General features: G+C 45.3%; 1 long non-coding RNA gene across 1 annotated transcript in view; it reads right to left on the reverse strand.

Moving 5' to 3' along the window:
* Nucleotides 1-5,889: 5,889 nt before the first annotated feature.
* The window catches only part of LOC139041976 (uncharacterized), a 28,766-nt gene continuing 12,748 nt past the window's right edge, over nucleotides 5,890-21,907 (reverse strand). Inside the window, exons 3-4 of the long non-coding RNA XR_011498108.1 lie at nucleotides 6,824-6,928; nucleotides 5,890-6,026 (exon numbers count right to left, since the gene is read on the reverse strand). This is a non-coding gene — a long non-coding RNA (uncharacterized lncRNA). The remainder of the gene's footprint in view (nucleotides 6,027-6,823; nucleotides 6,929-21,907) is intronic.

Consider the following 21,907-nt stretch of genomic DNA (forward strand, 5'->3'; position numbering starts at 1 on the left):
AGATGAGAAAATGACTCAAAGACATTAAATAACCTGCCAAGGTCCCACAAGCTCAGAAGAAGCGAAGTGATAATTGGAGAATGGGTCTTCCTGCTTCAGAACTCATGCCTTTTCTCTCAAATGGTTTCAGGGCAATAGAATAGCCATATCTACTGCTCCAGAGGGTGCAATCACAATATGGCTGTCACTGTGAGGACCTGCCTGCACATGGCTGACCGCCCTTTCCCAGCTTTCTCAGTGAAGAGTCAAGCCAGCTCTCTTCTAAATGTAAAGGCCCCTTTTCTAGAGAGTCCAGGGCTTCTGCAGATCAGGGATTCTCAAAGTGTGGTCCCTAGACTAACAGCAGCCCCTGGGAACTTGCTGGAAATGCAAACCACTTGGCTTTGGCCTAGACTTACTGAATCAGAAGCTCTGGGCTGGGCCCAGCCATCCCTGTTTAAGAAGCCTTCTGGGCTTCTGATGCACTCTCAAGTCTGAGAACCACTGCTGTCCCCAAAGTGTCTTTACAGTTGAAATCAAGCTAAGATGAACACTCCTAGAAGATTAACGAGAAAAAAAGGACCAAAAAAAAGTAGATAGGTAAGAAGTTACACAAAACGAAGGAGGAAAACTAGAATAAACCCTGTGGTACTGGATTAGAGTCAGAGAGAACAGTATGAACTCATTTTAAGTTTAATATCTATGAGCAGGTAGATATAAAACTAATTATAGATATGTACATATACTAGGTTAGTATACATAAATACATTTCCTGGCTCTGTCCACTGAGGGGGCCTAGATGCAGTGACACCCCAATAGCAGCAAGCATGCTCAGAACCAGATTTTGGGTTCTAATTACCATTCTCAAATAAAAGGAATTTAGGGCCTTTTGGAGAAATAACAGATTCTGGGTGGAGTAGGAAATAATATAAGCTAAGTCTAGAGCATCTTGTAGTTTTAGAAAGTAACAAAGTGCTAAGGGAAAAAAACAAAGAGTATGTCAAAAAGACACAGGAGCCGACTTGAAAGAGCTCCCAAAGGCCAGATCTGGAAAAATTTAAGCAACAAAATAAATAACAAGAGTATTGGATTATAACCCAAAGAATAAAATCAATATCCATGAATCCACACTGATCTAAATAAATAAACAGGGAAGAAGGGACAAATATTCCTTATAGGAGAATTCTAAATAATCTATGTAGACACTTCCCCCTTCAGGAGGTGGATCTTAAATCCTCTTGCCTTGAATGTGGACTGGACTTGTGATTCACTTCCAAAGAATAAAGTATGGAGAGGAACTAATGGTAATTTTGTGGAGAAATCTGACAGACACCATCTTAACCAAGTGATGAGGGTTTAACATGCCCAGTGATGTCATGTGAGTGTCACGTGCCCCTGATATGCTGATGAGAAGGCACCACACCTCTGTGGTATTATTTCCCAAAACATACAGCCTCAGCATGAAAACCCAACAGACCTACATTGGGGGATATTTTTGCAAAATATCTGACCAGTACTCCTCAAAAGTGTCAAGTTCATGAAAAACAAGGAGAGACTGAGAAACTGTCCCAGACCAGGGGAGACTCAGGAGACTTGACAGCTAAATACAAGGTGGTGCCCCAGGTTGGATCCTGGAATAGGAAAAGAATGTTAGTGGAAAAACTGGTGAAATACAAATAAAGTCTGTAGTTCGATAATAACGTTACACCAATACTAAGAAATGGTTTTGATGAATGCACCAGGTTATGTAAGATGTTAACATTAGGGGAAACTGAGTGAAGGGTATACAGGAACTCTTTGAACTATCTTTGCAGTGTTTTTGTAAGTCTAAAATTATTCCAAAATAAAAACATTAAAAAATAAATATAGCTTAGAAAACATGTGTGGCGTAAGGCCTAAAACGAGGGCCTGATATTATGTGCTGCCTTGACATCAGGGGAAACTGGTAGGGTCTCAAATGGCCTACTTATAAGTTTTCCTCTCCAATCTGTTCCCATGGATAAAGTTCCCTATCCCCAACCCTCCTTATCAGGTGGACCAGGGACAATTCCTGCTTACCCCCAAGTAGCAGGTTTTAGTTCCCTGCTAACCTGAGAAATTATTCAAACAAGTCAATTCAAACAATCCTCCTGCAGGAACCAAGGGGCACTCCACCCTCTTGCTACTACAAGCCTGACCCCACAGCCCCTGGTTTCTCATTCTTCTGTGTGGTCCTGTGTGGCATGTGGTGGCTTCCATTTCTGGACTGTGACTGTATGCGACTAATAAACTATCTCATCTGTCCAGCGTCAGGTGTCTGGTACTCATTCATCCCCATAACCCAGAGTGGGACTCCCTCCCTTACCAACAGAGCAAATAGGACATGATTAGAATAAGATGCTTAACTTCTTCACTGTGTCCCGGGTGAGGCACAGGGGTCTGTCTGCCCAGAGCTGCTCTCTGGGTCAGAGTTTGTGTCCCCTTGTTCAGGGTTAGGAGATCTGAGCAGGGGAAGAACCAAGTGGTGAAACCAGAGACGCAGAGGAAGAACCCAGGAGGAGACAAAGGATGAGAAGCCAGGGGAAGAGGAAAGGGAGGAGATGACGTACGTCTAGGGCTCCATCCAAGGCTCAGGATACGCCCACGGGGCTTTGCGGGGCTTCAGGCCAGTACCGACGGTCCACCCATGCAATGGGCATTGAGTTGGGTGTCACAAGCTTGACAGCTGGTTCCCATTCTGCCACCCAGCTGTGTGGCCTTGGATAGGCCCTCCAACCTCTCTGAGTCTAGATTTTCTCAACCATAAATGAGACTGAAGGGATTTGTGTGCCCAATACTTACCCAACTGGATGAGACTCTAATGTTCCATGTGAGTGTGTACAAAAAGTGTAAAATCTTATATTTTATAACATCTTGAACGTATTACTTTATGAGGTGGGGCAATTATGAGAGAGTATAGGAATAACGATGAAAAGGTGTGGCTTCTGCTCTCAAGAAAGTTGTAATCAAGTAGGAAGGACCAACACACGCAGAGATGACAACTGTTCCAGCACAGTCATAGGTTCCATGGGAGAGGTGTAAAGAAAATGCTGTAACAGGGAAGAGTTGGCCTAGGGGTTGGCAGAGACCCATGGAGGAGGTATGGTTTGCTCTAGGCCTTGAAGCAGGAGTAACTATAAAATATTACATGGAGTAATGTAATGGAGCAATGTCAGTGGGTTTAGAATCAAAAGATTGCATCAATACTAGTGTTCACACTTGCTAGTTCTGTGACTGTGGGCGAGTTTGCACCTTTCTGAGCCTTAGTTGTCCCTTCTTCAAAAAGGAGATAATAGGGGCTAGTCTAGTGGCCTAGTAGTTAAGTTTGGCATGCTCTGCTTCACCGGCTCGGGATCACATTTCTGATCCCGTGCATGGACCTACACCAGTCGTCAGCCACGCTGTGGGCAGTGACTCACATATGAAATAGAAGAAGACTGGCACAGATGTTAACTCAGGGCTAATCTTTCTCAGCACACAAAAAAAAAGGCGGGGAAGGGATAGTGATGTCTATAGTTGTGATGAGAATCAAATGGGAAATATCAGGGAAAGTGCTCCGCACAGTGCCCAGCAGGGTATAGGTGCTCAGTTAACTTGGCCGAGTCTGAAGGATTTATTGTCATAAGGCCAGGACCAGGTTTCACTGGGCAGGGATTGGATCCAAGGAGTAAGTAGGAATTTGACCCTCCTCTGGTGACTTCTCAGACACTATTGTTAGCCTTGGTCTGAAATACTTCCCTGAGGCTGCTTTCTGTGCCTTTGGAGCCACCTGCCAGATAGACAGTGGTCCATCGGGCAAGGCCTGGCCACCTGGGCACCCATGATTACAGCATGAGGCTGGTGGATAAGCCCTCCTCATGGGTCATCACTCTGGGGGCTGGGCAATGGAATTGGGTGCTGCCTCTGTGGCCTGGCAGTTATCAGCAAGGATACAGTGGCTGGCTTGAGTGGCTTGCTACCTGAAATCCACACTTGGATATCTGATGGATATCTAAAGTCAACACGTCCAAGCCTGAACTCCTGATCTCCAACCTCTACCTACTCCAGCCTCAGTCTTCCCCATCTCGGTTATGGCATCTTCATTCTTCCAGTTGCTCAGTCCAAGATCCTCTGAGTTCCTTGCATCGTCTCTTCTCCTCACTGCCCGCATCCCCCGATCCAATGTCTCAGGAGTTCCTGTCAGCTCTACCTGTTGAACGCAGCCGAGACTGACCACTTCCTACCACTCCATTGTGGCCCCTGGCTGGAAACTCCATCATCTTCCACCTGGATTACTGCAGCCTCCTAAATGGTCTCCCAGCTTTTGCATTGCCCCGCCCCATACAGTCTGTCCCCAGTAGGGCAGCCGGAGTGATAATGCTAAAAGTTAGATCACTTCAGACCTCTGCTTAAAATCCTTCAAATGTCTCCATTTCAGAGTAAAAGTTAGGGTCCTTACTATGTCCTGCGAGACCCTTTGCGAACATAGGACCTGCCTCCCACTCCCTCTCTGACTTCGTCTCCTGCTGCTCTCCCTCTTGCGCCCTCTGCTCCAGCTATACCAGCCTTCTGCCTGTTCCCTAGGGCCTTTGCGCTGGCTGTCCTCTCTGCTTGGAAAGCCTCTCCTCTGGATATCCATAGGCTAACTCCCTGATTCCTTCACATCTTTCCTCAAATATCAACTTCTCAACGAAGCTTGTGCCAATCTTATTTAAAATAGGAACCACACACCTCCCCATCCCCGCCCCCCCAACTCCCTCCAGCCCCATTCCCCTGTAATACACTTTCTCACACAGAACTTATCATGTAGGCTTCCTCTTCATTTACTTCTTGATTATGTCCATTTTTGCTTTCTCTCTCCCCTCCCTAGAATATAAGCCAAATGATGGCAGGGGACTCTGTCAGTCTGTTCACTGAGGTATCTAAGCGCCTAGAACACTTAGTGGCTGCTGGTAAATATTCTTTTGCTGTTCTCATCCTTAGCTTCTCTCTGCTGCTGGATGGACCGGCTCTACTGTACATAGGAGCCAGTTCGTGGCCTGGGTTAGCAGCCCCAGCTTCTCTTTAGGATCGCTGAGTTAGCTTCCAGGAGTGAACTGATTTAAAGTTCTCAAGGTGAAGTTAGAGGCATGGACCTCAGGTAAATTGACTCCAAATGAATCTCCTCTTTTCTGAGGCTCCCTGGTTGAGAGAGGGTTGGAGGGGGTGATTGGAGCAGCAAGGAAGGGCTCCTGGGTGGGGTGGTGGCTTAGGGACTCCTGTTGGCACTGAGTGGGGACTTTAGCACACCTGCAGGGTGCACCCAGGATAGGTGTCTTTTTTCAAAACTGCTTTCCCCACCCCCATCCATGGGACTGCTAACCCGGGCCCACCAGTTGTATGAGCCTCTCGTGGGTGTCTGATGATTCAGTAGCTGAGAGGGACGGAGGAGGACTTCAAACGTCAGAGCTGAGCTCGTCAACAGATGGATCTGGACTCTGAATTGAGCATAGAGGAAGGGGAAAGCGCCATGGGCCGGTGGTCGGGAGCTCTGGGCTGTCCTCACCCCCCACCTCCAAACCATGGATTTTTTCGTCTGTTCAAAGAGAACGGTAAAGCCTGCCTGTCTCCCTTTCCGTGTTCCAAGGATCAAGTGAAATAATGTATATGAAAATGTCCCGAAAAGAATGAAGAGCTTTGCCAGGACAAAAAACTGCTTTTATTCCAAATGATAAGTCAAGGGTGAGATTCCTAAGAAGTCATCTGTGTGGGCTGTTCTTTTAAATCCTGTTGGTTTAACGAAAAAATAAAAAGCAAATCCAGGCCTGTCCTATCAAGCAGGAGTGGAAGTGTGCTGTGCAGCTTCACGATCAGCCATCTCTCTGTGGCTCAGCCTCTCTCCCACAGCAGCTGCTCCTCAGATGGGACGTGCTGCTTGGCTGAGCCCCTCCAGCTGGCGTGACCCCTTGCGGGGCGCGGGATGGGGCCTTGGCCTTGGCGAAAGCCGGACCAAGGCTGCTTGGTGATGAGGGGAGGGTGAAATCCCTTGCCTCCAGAGCTTCATTGGCACCCTTGAGGGATAGAGGGGAGTTGGGTCTATAACTTGGTTTGTTCAGGATCCCATTGGGGAGCGGTAAGAAAAAGAAGAGGGAAACTCCTATTTGTAGGACATCTCTGCTGTGCCAGGAGCCCACATAATTTTACGCCTCACAACATATCTGCGTCTCTCTAAGATATTATTATTCTTATTTTTGAAAGGAGAAAACTGAGCCTCAGAGAGGTTAATAACCTGTCCCAGGCCACACAGCTTACTAGTAATGAGCAGAACTGGCCCTGGAACTCAGATCTGTCTGGTTTCAAAAGCCAGGCCCTTCCTGATACTGTGCTCCCCCTTCCACGGAGCGATGGAGGGGCTCCAAGTCAGTGTGATCTTAGGCAAGTCGCTGAAAGTTCTCTCATCTGTTTCCTCAGCTACCAAAGGCAATGATAACTTTGTCCCTCCTTGGGTGGTTGTGAGAGTCAAGTGAAATCGTATATGCGGAGTGATCTGAATGTTACAAAATGTGATATGCAAACGAGGGGTTTCTATTCTAATTTTGAAAGTGTTGCTTCCATCCTGTGAATGCCTCACTCAAGAACCTTCAGTGAGTCACTCTTCCCTGACCCAATGGAGAATCTGGCCTCCCCAGCTCCATCCCTTGTGCCCTCACAGTCCCTCCTCCAGCCAGCCTTTCTCTGTGCTCTTGTAAATGGCACATCCATTACATATCTGAAATATCCTCCCTGCCACCTCTTTGCCAATCTGGTCCTCATCTCACCTTTAGAACATGGTTCACCTCCTCCAGGAAGCCCTCCTTTGCAGTCTCACCTGGCCATGCCGTGTGGCTTCTGTGTGCTGCCTGGCTGCTGGCTGCAAGTGCTCTTCAGTGGTTTCAGAAGCTTGGGCATTTCTCTTCAAGGAGGTTTTCGTGTCCTGCGGGGTTGAGATCATGGTTCCGTGCTCTTGAAATGTCCTCAGAGTTCTTCGTGCAGTACTTAAGACCCACGAGCTAAACACTCAGAAAATGTCAACCAATGGACTGATGCAGAGCATTGGATCCACGGTTCTACTTTTTCATGTTGCAGCAGGTCATGGAAAGGTCTGGCAGCTTTGCCAGTCAGTCTTCTGCAGCCCCCAGCTCCTTCTGGAAGAGGCAGCTTGCTGCCAGACTCACACCGTGCCTGGTTTTAACCTTTACCCACTCTTCTCTGCCTGGCCAGACCACTCTGTCCTTGCAGGGCCAGCTCGCAGCAGAGCCCCTTGACCATGGACTCTGACCTCAGTCATCTTCCCTACTCTGCAGTCCTTTCACAGCCACCTCTGGGCACTGGGTTATGCCCTGGCTTGTCTTCCAAGAACCTTGAGAAAGCAGAGCAATCTTGACCTTGCTTGGGCACCTAGGAGGTACTCAGTACTCACTTTGCCAAGACTGGACACTGATCTCAAAGAAAGGTCAGCTGACATCTGCATACCCAGATTCCAAAGCTTCCAGGTGCTTTTTATTATTTAGAATAAAGGTACAAGCATCCCAAGGAGGGAAGGTAACAGAAAGTATGGCTTTGGTGTCAATCACTTCAGCTTGAACCTTGCCACTGGGCATGGTACTTCACCTCTCAGAGCCTCGATTTCTTGATGTGTAAATTGCAGACGACAATAGCACAGACATGACAAAGTGTGCGTGGTTTTAAATTCCATCTCAAGGGGCCAGCCCAGTGGTGTAGTGGTTAAGTTCCTGTGCTCTGCTTCGGGGGCCCAGGGTTTGCAGCTTCCGATCCTGGGTGTGGACCTAGCACTGCTTGTCAAGCCACTCTATCGTGGCATCCCACGTAAAATTGAGGAAGTTTGGCACAGATGTTACCTCAGCGGCAATTTTCCTCAAGCAAAAAGAGGAAAACTGGCAACAGATGTTAGCTCAGGGCCAATCTTCCTCACAAGAAAAATGACAAAATTCCCTCTTGAATTCTGTCCTCACAGCTATTGTTCAGATCTCAGCTTAGACGTCCCCTTCTTAGAGAGACCTTCCCCAGACCCTAAGGAAGTCCCTGGTATTGTCACCAATCATAGTACTCTGTTAATTTCCTTCCTGGCGCTTCTCAAAATCTATAATGACTTTATCTGTGTACGTGGACATTGTCTGTCTCCCTCCTAGAAGGTAAGCCCCGTGAGGGCAGGGAACATGTCAGTCTTAATCACCATTTTATGCCTAATTCCTAGAACAATGCCTGGCACATAGAAGGTGTTTAGTAAATTTTGGTTTCCTTTCTTTCTCTTTCCTCAGTAAATAGCACATTGTGAGTCTCAGTGTCAGGACGATAAAAGACCCCGTGTAACTTCTAAGAAAGCTTCTGCCATGACGTGCAGGCCGGAGCATGCGCATATCAAGAAGAGGCTCCTGCAACATGAAAACCTTTCTTTCAGAAAAAGAAAGATCAGTGGGATGTGGGGAGGGCCAGGTGTGGTGACCTTTTGATCTGAAGCAGCAGGACAAATGCCCCACTTCTACCAAATGAACCAGTTTTGGGGTGTCTGCCTCAGCAGCTGGGTGCCTGAAGCTCCCAGGCCATGGGACAAGTCTGGGCTGCTCCTACCAGGAGTGTTGGAGGGTTGTGGGCATTTCTGGGGACAGCAGCCTGTCCTTGCCCTCCCTTCTGTGCTCACTTCCGCCTTCCCCGTGCTTAGGGAGCACCAGACTTTTCCACACCTGCATCTGTCTTGGTCATGCTCAGCGCACTGCTGTGTGGCCCCTGGGAAAGCTATGAAAGCTGTGAACTTTCTCACCCGGTGCATGCACAAGGAAGGTGGACATGAGTGTGTGCGTATGAGGGGCAGGGGAGAGAACGTTCATTAAAACATTTTTTTGAGAGAAGGAAAGTCGGGGAGGACAGAACAGAAGAGAGAGGGAAAGGCAGAGGGGAGAAAAAGGGGAAGGTGAGGTGAGTGGAGAGAGAAATGTTGGATCAAAGGATTATTATTTTCTTTCATCTGAACTGGTAGAAAGGAGCCACTTGAGAAGGAGAGTTTGAAAATACTGGAACACAGGACAAAGAAAGGCTGATAACTAGAGCAGAGTCTAGGGTGACCAACCTGCCCGGGGTGCCCAGAACCAAGGGGTTTCCTGGGATGTGGTAAGAAGTACCTAGGGACTTCTCCATGGACATGGACAATGCTGGGCTGGCCAGGCAGTGGCATAGGTGTGGCTTTGCTGGAGCGTGGGGACAAGTAATTAGAGGCTCACCTTTACCCGCCTTCTGAGGCCTTCTAGGTGTTAAACCAAGGCCACACCCCACCTCACCTCCAGCCCCATGAAAGCACGTTCTCCACGCTAGCAACGTGATACTGGACAGTCCCCTAACCTTGCTAGGCCTCATTTTCCTCACATGTAAAACAAGGACAGTAGGGTGGATGGTGACTGGGGCACTTTCCAGCCGCTGTGGAGCTGTTGAGTCAATGGTACAAGTTACTTGTGATGGTTTTGATGGCCTTGGCTGAGGTCTGTCGGCAGGACAAAGCATCACGGGCCTCCAGAGGAAGATCTGCAGGTAGGTCTTCATCTGGCTGTCATCGGAAGCCTTTTGCCAGTCTTGCTTTGGAGGACATGGCTTTGGGACAATGGGTACATGTGTGGGTGTAAATGGAGAAGCAAGTGGGTGCATACAGGCTTGTCTTCAAGAAACCCCACTGGGGCTGGCCCCGTGGCCGAGTGGTTAAGTTCGCGAGCTCCGCTGCAGGCGGCCCAGTGTTTGGTCGGTTTGAATCCTGGGCGCGGACGTGGCACTGCTCATCAAACCACGCTGAGGCAGCGTCCCACATGCCACAACTAGAAGGACCCACAACTAAGAATATGCAACTATGTACCGGGGGTCTTTGGGGAGAAAAAAGAAAAAGATTTTTAAAAAATCTAAAAAAAAAAAGAAACCCTGCTGCTATATACGATCTGGGTTAGCCAGGCACTGGTGCAGCAGCCATAAGACATCAGTCTGTGTGGGGCTGTGTGATTTCATCAGCAGCACCATGTGGCAGGGCTAGAAGTGACAACAGCAGGAAATGAAGAGTAGGAGGGGGCTGGTGAACTGATCGGATTTCTCAATTATTTCTTTACACTAACCAGTTGGGGCTGAGTGAGCACCTGGGGCTCTTTAGTTTTGAGGGGAGGAGGTCCCAAGAGAGATGCTACTGGCCATCCTTCAATTTGGGCAGGTGGGGACCTGAGTGATTAACGTGCACATGGAAAACAGATACAACTTTATTTATTTTCTGAGCTGGTGGAGCAAGTTATGCCACTTACATTAGTTTTTAAAAAGAAGCTAAACAAAAAAAATTAAAATGTATGGGTCTGTGATAGTGTTCATGTGTGTTGTATGTTGGGGGGAAGTGGCTGAAATCCCAAATCAATAAGGTAATTGAGTTATTTCCGTCAAGTGTTTAAGGCTATTACTTTAAGTGAAGGGAGGGCAGCTGGCTGTGTTTGCTGTAATCAGCTTCGGTCTCATTGGGCATATTGATCTCTTCCAGCACTATTTGGTGTTCTGGAAACATCAGCGGAAGTCTTCCCTTCCTCCTCTCCTCCCCTCTCCTCTCCTTCCCAAGGCTTTTGAAAAGCAAAAACACACTTCTCTTTGCTGGCTGAGCTGCAAGTTTTCCACTCCACATCATCATCATTTGTTCTAAAAGCAAAATGCAATTTTCTGAGACTCTTTACACTTCTCTGCGCGCACACACACACACACACACACTCACACAGCCTCTGTGCTCAACAATGTGCTTTTTAACATAGAAAAGGAGCATAAACAACAGGTCCACTATAGTCCTGCAATATCCTAGGGCAGGGAAGCCATTCCCAGTCCAGCAAGGGACATTGTCCCCATTGAGGCTGCTCTCCAGCTCTGGGCGGCTCACAATCCCAACCTTTGTGACCACCAAAGAATCGCAGCCTGTACTTCCCTCAGACTCCACCCTGCTGGCCCCCAAAGGTCACTGACAGTGATGTCACGGAAAAGCCTGTGGTCAGAGAGCCTGTCCTCAGAAGAAACACTGGAAACTCTTGGCAGATTCCTGGAAGCTGGCGGAGTTACGCCCCTCTGCCCAGCCCCCATCGCCTTGCCCTGGAGAGTTTTTCCAGCTTGGAGGTAGTGCACCAGGGGAAGGACTCCATGTGGGCCTGAGCAGCCTGAGCGGGAGAGTCCACTGGCAGCATGTGGGCATTCTGTCATCTTCTCCATTCTCCATGTGCGCCCACCCAGGCAGTCAATGAAGTACTGAGCAAGCTAGACCTGATCCCCTCCCCTCAGACCTCCAGCCTCTCATCTGCTTTAACCCTTTCCTGCACAGCTGGATTTTGCTTCACTTCTTCTTTGCATTCATTTGCCTTTTTGATCCCCCAGTCTCTCCCCCTTTACCATCAGCAGAAGTGACATATACAGATGTGCCTGTACACACACACACACACACCCTGCCCATCCCCAATAACCCACTCCGTGTCAGTCTCATCTGACTCAGGCTAGAAAATCCAAGGAAAATCCCACTGGAGAGGAACCAGAACTGCTGTTGGCTGGGGCCTACACACATCTCCCTGAGAGTTTGGAGACACAGAACACGCGGATGCTCTGGAGGAATATAGAGAGGATCCAAAAGAAAACAACAAAATTTGTGTTAAAATAGCAATGACTGAGCACTGTCTAGTGCCCTCAGTATTTCACGTACGTTATTTCCTACGATATTCACCAGTGCTATGGGAAGGAGGTGTTTCTGTTGCCTTTTAGCACTGAAAAAGCTGAGTCACAGAGCTGAGGACAAACATTTGCGTGGTAGATTTGAAACCAAGGCTTCGATGCCACATCTGAGACCCTCTATACTATCTCATGGCTTACAGATTGTAACAGGTAAGTAGGATTATTTACACTCCAAAAGGGAAGATGTGTGTGTGTGTGTGGGGGGGGGGATAGAGAGTTTAGGAAATTTGGAGCACTGTAATGGGTGAGATAGTGACATGCGTTGCACTTGGCTTTAGCACCATCCTCTCCCATATGTGTCTCCTCTTCTCTTCTTGGAATCAAGGCCTTTGAACTTAACTCTGCCCAAGCCCTCCACTGTGCCTCCCAGCACCCAATGACCCTGTCACCACCAGAAAAAAGTCTTGGCTCCCGATAGGGCCCCAGACCGCCTTTTCATTCTCTCCTCTTATAGTTCCTCTCTGCTTCCCCCCCACTCACGCCGCTCTGTGTTACCTACCATGCCTCAAACATCCACGTATTTATGTCTCCAAACCTTTGCGTTGGCTGTGCCCTTTGCCTGACACATCTCCTTCCCCCACTCTCTTTGGTGACCTTCCATGATCTTCTGAGTCCTAACTTGTGACGCTTTCCCTAAGCCTCCTCCCCACTGTGTTCCTTTAACACTTTGCACATCTAACCTTGCATTCCAAGTATGATCAGAGCTGTGTTTTTAGAAAAGATCTTTGGCATGGAGGTTGGTTGGACGAGAGCCTCAAGGCTGGGAGAACCTTAGGAGTCTGTTGCAACCTTTCCAGGGAGAGAGGAATTAGGGCAGGGGATGGAAAGCAGGGTCCTGGCTGGGGGTGGGAGAGGTTCTGGCGGTGGAGAGATCAGACGTGAAGCTGAATTTGACTCTAGGGTCAGACTAGGGGAGACCAGTGCCTGTCCAGGGCAGGTTTCAGGAAAGTTTGGCCTCACGGCAGGGGACTTTCCTAGAAGACCTTTAGAAGACCCTTTCAACCCTTTAACCGATTCCATTATAGCTGTGACATTCTTCGGGTTGCTCAGAAGGCAGAAGCTCTAAAAATAGAAAGCCTTATTATTACTGATTAAATTTCTTTCCACCTACAGGATTTTCTGAAAGTAATAAGAAGAGGAAGCCTGAGTCTGTGCTGAAGCGTTCAGGGAGCAGAGATGTATTGAGAGGTGATGAGCGAAGAGGGAGGGCGTAGTGAATGCGAGTCTGGGCAGGTGAGGAGGGGGTTCAGGTAGTGAACACACTGATGGGCAACGGGACCTTTGACCATGTACTGATGTTCCAAGGGAGGTGCACAGGATGGGCTATTAAAACAATAGGGTTCCTACGGAGGCCACTGCCTCAGCTGTAGGAGGACAAGGGTCACGGGATGCAGCGACTTTGCACCTGTCTCTCCCTCAGGGCAATGCATGAATGCTCCCTGTAGTTCTGACAGGCGTGCCGCTTCTAGTCCCTTCACTCTTCTGCCTCTTGATGTATTTCATGCTCGCAAAAGTCCACTTGCAAGGCTGACTACAGACTTGCAGTTTCTGAGAAGGACCCATGGTGACTAAGGATCTATAAGGTCATATGAAGAGACGAGTCTGAAGAAGGGAAGAAATGGAAGATACTATGTACATTTTAATTTTTTTAAAAAAGATGATCTCCAAATTGAACCAAAGTCGGGTCCTACAACCTGGATTCACCCCTGTAGCTCTGGATTAGGATCATTTAGAATGACTTTAATGCTTCTTTCCTTATGACAAGAAAAAGTCCGAGTCACTTTCCATGTGTTTTTGTGTCTTCTCCTCTCTGGTGTGACTTAGTTCACCTTCCTGTGGTCCCTCCTTGTCAGGGCTTGGTGCAGGCTTGAAATCTGGCTCTTCTAATAACTGGCTTGGGCTACTGACCCCTTAAATGAAATTATTCCAAAATGCCATTTGTTCATAGGTAAAAAATGATTCAATAACAGCATTTTGACATGGTTTGACATAATAATTCCTCTGAGTTTCCTCTGCTGCAAAATGGAGATAATAAGGGAGTTGTTGTTTAATGGATATAGCATTTCAGTTTGGCAAGAGGAAAAGAGTTCTGGAGGTTGGTTGCACAACAATGTGAACGTACTGTTAAAAAACAAAATTCAACTGAGCAGATTTTAAAGATCTTATTGGCTTTCTTCAGTGATTCATGAGTCAGGCACCATCCAGTCTAGCAGATAGAAAGGAGCTGGACAGAAGGAAAGACTTTTATAGGCAGAAGGGAGCAGGGACAAGGGAGCTATACTAGGCAAAAAGCAGAGTGGTTGTGGCAAGGTTAGTTTCCCTATAGAGGATGCAGAGGTTTACAAGGCAGTTTACCTAACTAGTGTTCATCAGGTGGTTCCTGATTGGCTGGTTTCAGATGCCATTACTGGGAAAGCCGAAACTGTCATTAAGTCTGGGTTTGGTGATCTGGGGCTTAGCATAAGCCACTTCATCTTGGGCCTGTTGTCTTGTTTTTGACAGTACTTAACAGTAATGGACTATACAGTTAAAAATGGTTAAGGTGGTAAATTTTGGTATGTGCAGGTTACCAGAATTTTAAAAAGTGGATAATAAAGTCCTTCTCACCTGAGTATGAATGAAGATGGACTAAGACAATGTGTGTAGAATGCTTGACACAGTTCCTGGCACATAGTAAACAGTTGGCTCAGTAAATGTTAGCTTTTATTAATAACATTAGTGTGAACAGTTTGTTGTTCCCCAAATTGGCATTGTCTTCCCCAGGCTCCAATCTAGCTGCCCTTCTGGTAGTTAGAGAAGGAAAAAGCTACAGGGGATCATCACTCAGGGGGACCTCCAAAATGTTCCTTAGCTCTCCCTTAAGTTGGAACCTGCATCTCTTTATAAAAATAACAGCTAACACTCATCTTCATAGAAATGAGCTCATGCCAGCCACACAAAACCCTAGGGAATGGGTATAATTATTGTCATCACTTGCCTGAAGTCACACATCTAGTCATTGACAGTCCAGATAAGGCCATTTGTTGGTGAGTGTACAATTTTGACCACTAAGTCATGTGGCTTTCACCCGGCCCACCATTGCTTTGGTCTCTAGCATAGAGCCACTTTCAATGATTGGTTCCTCTTTAGCTGTGGCCAATTAAACCCTTAGGCCATACTTTCCTGTAATGCCAGCCATCGTCTCAGGTTTGCTGGATGTTGGTATGTGTTTCAGATGTAAGAAGGGCCCACCTGGAGAGGCGCTCGCCTTGGGAGAACTCAGAGGCACTCCACAGGTGGCTATTTACTCTAAGACTGCCCTGTTCAAGTGTGCCTCCTCTCAGAGCTCTGCAGTTGACTCCTGTAGCCCAGAAGTTCTATTTATTTAGTTTTGCATGTTTTTCACCCCCTAATTAATTAAAGTAATATATGCACAGAGTAATAAATGCTCAAGTAATATGGAACAATAGAAAATGAAAAGTGGGAATGTTCCTTCCCCCTCCCTCGCTTATGCCTGTGTTTAATTATTTCTGATTCCTAGTTCTTCTGGTGCTTATTTCCAAACTTTAATTATCTAAATACTAATCTAAATGTCTTTTCCTGGTTTTTCAATTGTGAATAGTGTTTATTGATTTCTCACTGTGAAAAAGGAAGGATATAACTCATTCGCAGTAACTGTATCCCTCCTAATTTTGTTCTTTTGTTGTTTTTTACCTATGTAGTTTTAGAAAATATATTTAAATTCATATGTATATGCACATTTTTTTAAGATTGGCCCTGAGCTAACATCTGTTGCCAATCTTCCTCTTTTTTTCTTCTTCTTCTTCCTCTCCCCAAAGCCCCCCAGCACATAGTTGTATATTCTAGTTGTAGGTCCTTCTGGTCGTGCTGTGTGGGATGCTGCCTCAGCATGGCCTGATGAGCTGTGCTAGGTCCGCGCTCAGGATTCAAACCAGTGAAACCCTGGGTTGCTTAAGCGGAGCATGCAAACTTAAATACTTGGCCATGGGGCAGGCCCCTAAATTTATATTTTTAAAAGATCATATTCCTCAATATCTCATCTTCAGATGGCACTTCCTGATTCTGCACTGTGAAATAAGGAATCTTGTAAATTTGTAAAAAAACCTGCACTCCACGTGCTAAGCTTCTGTCAGCTCTTCCATTGCTTTACAATGCCGGTTTAAAATATTTACATTCTGTTCTGTAACTACCATTAGGTCCTCTGTGTTTTGCTTATTTGTTGATTTCATAGATTGAAAACCAATGAATATTTACGTTGCGATTATGTAATGATTATTCTCTTCAGAACCAAGCAGTGTGATTAGACACATAGAAAAGACGCAATTCGATTGTTGAAGGAACTCAGCAGGAGGCCATTAGACTGAGGTGGCTCTAACGCCTTGGTAGCCTTACGTAAGCCAGCTGAAACCTAGGCCAGAGTGGACTCCTGTGAAGGCACTGGGATCTGAGAAAACGAAATTTAAGACCAATCAATCACAACAGACAACTAGGCTTTCCCAAATAAGGCAGCTTCTCAAGCTTTACCCAATCAAGTCATTTCCTTGCTTTGCTTCCACGTCAGCTCTATAAAGCCTGCCCCCTAGCTGCTGTCTGTTCGTCAGGCACCCCTCACCACTTTCACTTTGGCACTGCCCAATTGGAACTGATGTTTGCTCAAATAAACTCTTCAAAAATTTAATGTGCCTCAGTTTATCTTTTTAACGCTATGTTGTTAAAACTCCTCCATTCAAAGGAGAATGCTGCCAGAATCAATGTCAGATGAATTCTGTTTTCATGTATTCTATCCATGCTCAGAATCATGATATGTTTTCGTTTTTTATATTTATTATTTTTTTATTAATTAATTAATTTTTTTTATTTTTGCTGAGGAAGATTCACCCTGAGCTAGCATCTGTGCCAATCTTCCTCCATTTTGTATGAGAGTCACTGCCACAGCTTGGCTGCCAATGAGTAGTGTAGGTCCACATCCAGGAACCGAACTGGGTTGCCAAGGCAGAGCGGCCCAAACTTAACCACTAGGCCATGGGGCCAGCCCCATTTTTGTATATTTGGACTGTGACTTTCTTATACAGCTCTTTGCTAGTTTCATTTTTCCTGTTGTTCCTAACTACTTTTCTTCCTTTTTTTCTTCATTGTTGTTCACAAAACAATGCTATTCTTTTCCCTTATCAATAAGATCATCTAGCTTTTAATTCCAATTACTTGTTACAGGAAATTTCTTTGGACTTGTAGAAAAAGTTTAGTTTAAATATCATTCAGAGCTGAACCTGACCTAAACAGAACTGAACGTGGAAGTTATGAACACTCCCAGTGATAGGTGAGGACATCCAGGAACCCAGCCAAAGTCGTTGTAGGTTTTCCAAATCCTAGAAAAACCATGAAATCCCATATGGCCTTCTGGAGAAAGAATTGCATTTGGGTTCAGGTTCTTGTTTGCACAAACCACTTAGTTGCTCTGAACCTCAGTATTGGCCTCCATAAAACAACGATAGTTACCATCTATTGAGCATGTATTGAGTGCTAGGCATAGCATTCTAAGCACTTTATACACATTACGTTGGTCCATCTCCAAAATAACCCCACGAGCTAGTGTCAATCATTGTTGCAATTTTAGACACAAGGAGCTGAGATCTGGCAACACAAAGTAATTCACTCAAGGTGGTGAGTAGCAGAGCCAATACTTGAACCCAGGTGGCCTGACTCTGAAATCCATACTCTCCTCGGCTATGTTATATTGTTTCTACTAAAGAATTTCTCAGCTCCTTTTCCACAATAAATGTCAATGATTTTTTTAATTATTATTGTTGAGGTAACATTGATTTATAACATTGTATAAATTTCAGTGAACATCGTTATATTTCACTTTCAACACCAAAAGTCTAGTTGCCATTTGTCACCACACACATGTGCCCCTTTACCTCTTTCGCTCTCCTCCTACCCCCTTTTCCCTCCTAGTAACCAGCAATTTGCTCTCTGCATCTATGTGCTTATTTGTTTATCTTCCATAAACGTCAATGATTTTGTGAGCATTTATTCTATCAAGTATTGCTAGCTACTACCTTCAGAGCCATGAGTGTTGAGGGAGGGTCCTTGACTCTTGAAGATATTCTTCTCAAAGAGCTCTGTCCTCCTTTTCTAATGCTCTTGGTCACTTTCTAGGCCCTCTGGAGAACTGGCACTCTAGGACAGTTCATTTCACTTCTGGGTTACTTCTGCTCTTTCTGGGTCCCAGGTTCTCCTCTATCTTGGATTTCTGTTTTGTTTGGCTGGAGTGTACTTTCAAATGATTCTTACAGAAAAGTGCAAAGGAGGTCAACTTTCTGGGTCTTTGCCTGTCTCAAAATCTCCCCTACCCCCACTCCCTTGATTGGTTTGGCTAAAATTCTAGGTTTAAGATGATTTTTCCTCTTTACTTTGACCTCTAGCATACAGTTTTAGAGACAACAGTCAGATACGTGTTGCTTTATAGTTAACCAGTTTTATTTTTTCCTAAGGATTTACCATCATTTTTACGCTTGGCATTTCTAAGCTTTAGTTGGGTCATGGACCTAGTTTGTATTTTTTTGTAAGCTCCAGGCATTTGCCCTCTTTTCTGTTTTTCTTTTATTATTTTCTCTCTGCCATTTTCTCTGTACTCATTTTCTAGAATGCTCATTAAATGGATGGTCCACTTACTGGATTGATCCTCAAAGTCTCTTAACTTTTCTCTGACATTTTCCATCTCTTTGTCTTTTTTTAGCTATGGTCTGGAGGATTTCTTTGAATTTGTCTTCCAATTGCTCCACTGACCTTTTCTTTTTAGCAATTGTGTCTTTAATTTCTAATAACTCTTTCTTGCTCTCTGAATGTTTTTTTAGAGCCACTGTTTTTGTTTTATGGATGTAGTATCTTTGTGAAACTCTCTGAGCACGCTAATTAGAATTATTCTAAAAATTCTCTTCTATTTTGTTTTCTTTGGGGTCAGTCATTTATTTATTCATCTAGATTCTTTTATGAGGCTGATTTTTCTCAAATACCTAGTGATCCTTGGAAGTCCATTCATATCTTTTGAATGAAAGAGTAAGTTTGTTAATTTCTGAAGCCAGTACAAATTTTCTTTGTGGGTGTAGAGTCCTGTTTGCTTACCAGGTCTCTGCCCTAAATGGGAGAAAATTAAGGTCAGAGACAAAGTGGCTTCCCTCAGGCTACTTATAGTCTTAGGATGGAAATATCATATACATAATGGAGTAAACAAACATAAAATTTTTATAAGATTTGATGAGAAATAACAGGGCTTTATGAGGGAGTACAGCTGGGAGATCTAATTTAGATGAAGTTTTTGGGAGGGCTTTTCTGAGGAGGTGACTTTCATACTGGGTCCTGATATATGGGTTGGAGTTGCCTGGCAAAGTGGGTGTAAGAGCCTTCTAAGCAGAGGGAATAGCATGTTTAAAGGCCCTGGGGCAGGAAAGGGTGTGGCATGTTTTAGGCACTGAAAGGAGACCTGTGTATCTGTGGCACAGTGATCAAGGGCAAGAGTACATGAGTTTAGGATAAAGAAGTAGCCAGGGGCCTGGTCATGGGGATCTTGAAGATCAAGTTAGGATACGAGAGGTTATTCTCAGTGCAATGAAAAGTCATCAAAGGACTTTAAGCAGAGGGAGTAATAGAATCAAAGCTAGGTTTTTAAAAAACCATTCTAGCTATTGTATAGCTAATGGAATGAAGGAGTAACTGTGGAAGCAGGGAAAGAAATTAGGAGGGTTTTGTAGTAGTCCAGGCAAAAGAAGATGGTAGACCAAGGTAGAGACATTGAGATGAAGAGGAGAACTGACAGAATTGGGTGGTAGATGAGATATAAGGAGCAAGGGGGAAAGCAGTTTCATGGATGACTCTTAGATTTCTGCTGTGAGCAATATGGTGGATAGAGATGCCATTTAGGAGTGGAAGACCCAGAAGAAAAGCAGATTTGGAGAGAAGATCATGAGTTTAGTTGGGTTATGTCAGGCGTGAGATGGTTGTGAGACACCCAAGTGTAGATGTCTAGTAGACCAATGAAAATTGGATCTGGAGAGAGCTGTGCCAAGGAGGCCAAAGGATCATGCTTCAAGAAGGGAAAAGAATAGTCTGTAGTGTTGAATGATGTCATGCTGTCAAGTAAACAATAGCTGAGACGTATTAATTCAAATTTGAAACAAAGATTTTTGATGACCTTGGAAAGAGTGGTCGTATTAGAGTGGTGGCTGTGGAGGTCATACTGCGTGGGTTGAGAAGCAAGTGGAAGGTGAGCAAATGGATGGGGATGAGGACGGGGGAGGGTTGCTCACACAGCACCTTCAATAGGTATTGGCTTTGAAGGGGAAGAGAGGGCAGCAGCTAAAGGGAAGTGTAGCATAATACAGGTTTCCACATCAAAATTATTCATTAAACTGTGAGCTCCAGAAGGGTGGGAATCATTTTACACTTCTTTCTGTCCTCTGGGCCAACACTGTGGCTGGAATATGGTAGTTGATCAAACCATGTTTATTGAATCTATTAGAATATACAAAGCCTTAGCAAAGAGATCCATTCTGCTGCTCCATGGCAGGTAGAGCTGGCTCAGTGCTTAGCCCCCAGTGCTGTTGCTGAGATTGATCACAGGTCTAGATAACCGCGGGCTGTTGACAGCCATGACTTGTGTAACTTGTCCTTGTCAGCCTGGCCTCTTGGGCGGGAAGCTGCTGAAGGTTCCACCTGAGAAAGATTAAAAGGATCCAATAGACCTGCTGGTTAACCCCAGAGTTGAACGGTCCTCTCGAGATAAGAACAGCTGTCGACCTTCCTTACTTTCACTGAGTACCTGATCAGAGAAGGTAAGTCTATTTCCTAGGTCATATGTGTTGTAAATAGCAGAGTCAGGATTTGAACCCAGGGCTTCTGGCTTCACATGACATCCACTTCACTCTACAAAGGCATATGGAAAATCAGCAGGGTAGAAGAGGAATGAGATGGGCTTTAATGGCCCAAGAATCTTGATGGTGTGTCTGTGTGTCTTTTCAGTGACTTTTGAGGGACATGAAAAGCAGATGGTAATTAAATGATCATGGGTAGGAGGGGAATGGTGGAGAGAGGAGGGGGATGGGTAGCTGAAGAGATGGATTAACGGGATGAGACTGTCTAATGTAACTCAGGTGAGGGGGCCCCTGAGGCGCTGCATCAAGAGGATGCTCTTAAAATTTTGGTTTCCGGCTCCAACCTTATGGATTTTTTCAGGAGAGTGAGGATTTCAGGGTTTTTTGGGTCTGTTTTGCTGTTTTCAGCTACTCGTCTTTATGAAATAAAATGTGTGGAGGGAAGGGGCTGTGATTGGTCACACACTAATAGCAAAAACAATTCCAAAATCTAGAGAATATTTTTGTTTAAAATTTTTTAAACATTTTAATTATTTTCCTCATTGTAAGTGTAATAGGTATTAGGAAAAGGTAACAGAGAACTTGTAAAATATTGAGAGGTTTGCAGAAGAAAACAGAAACCAACTCAAAATCCCATGACCCGGAGTTAACCGCAGTTCAAATTCTGCTGTATTCCAGTCTAAAGACTATTTTTGAAAAAATCTAAAGCTCCTGTAAATTCACATAAAATATTTAAAGGAATCGTAGGCAGTTGCTCCTTTTGCCTACAGGCATGTTTGATCTTACACTAATGGAAGAAGGGAAGAGTCTAGATTTTCTGAAAAATCCATAGAAAAGGAATATTCTTAGCCATCACTGGCTGCTTTCTAGTAGACCCCACATCCTGGTAGCAGGCAGCTCTTTGTTTCTGAATCCAAATCCTCCTCTTTTTTTATAGCCCCTTCCTTGAGTCCTGGCAGTAGTAGGAACATCTACATATTCAGTAAACATGAAAATAGCCACACTCAACTTGCCTCTGAGGCAGGAGATAAAAAAGAAAACAAAGGTTAAATGGGAGACATTTAGGGATCACCGGAAGAGGAATCTCTTTTAAGAACAGAATCATAAAAAAAAGTCTGTGAATAGATATTCTTCTCTTTAAGAAAATCCAAAGATCTCATAGCTGCCTGGTGGCAAGCTAGACCCATAATCCCAGACGCTGGACTCCCTGTCAGAAGCTAATGAGGATAAAGTACCCAGTCCAGTGTCTGGAACATAAACTGACTCACTAGGTATGATTCCCCTTTCGTGCCCATCTAATTCACACCCATTGC

The sequence above is a fragment of the Equus asinus genome, chromosome 25 (assembly GCF_041296235.1).
Source record: "Equus asinus isolate D_3611 breed Donkey chromosome 25, EquAss-T2T_v2, whole genome shotgun sequence".
In the NCBI taxonomy this organism is placed as follows: Eukaryota; Metazoa; Chordata; class Mammalia; order Perissodactyla; family Equidae; genus Equus; species Equus asinus.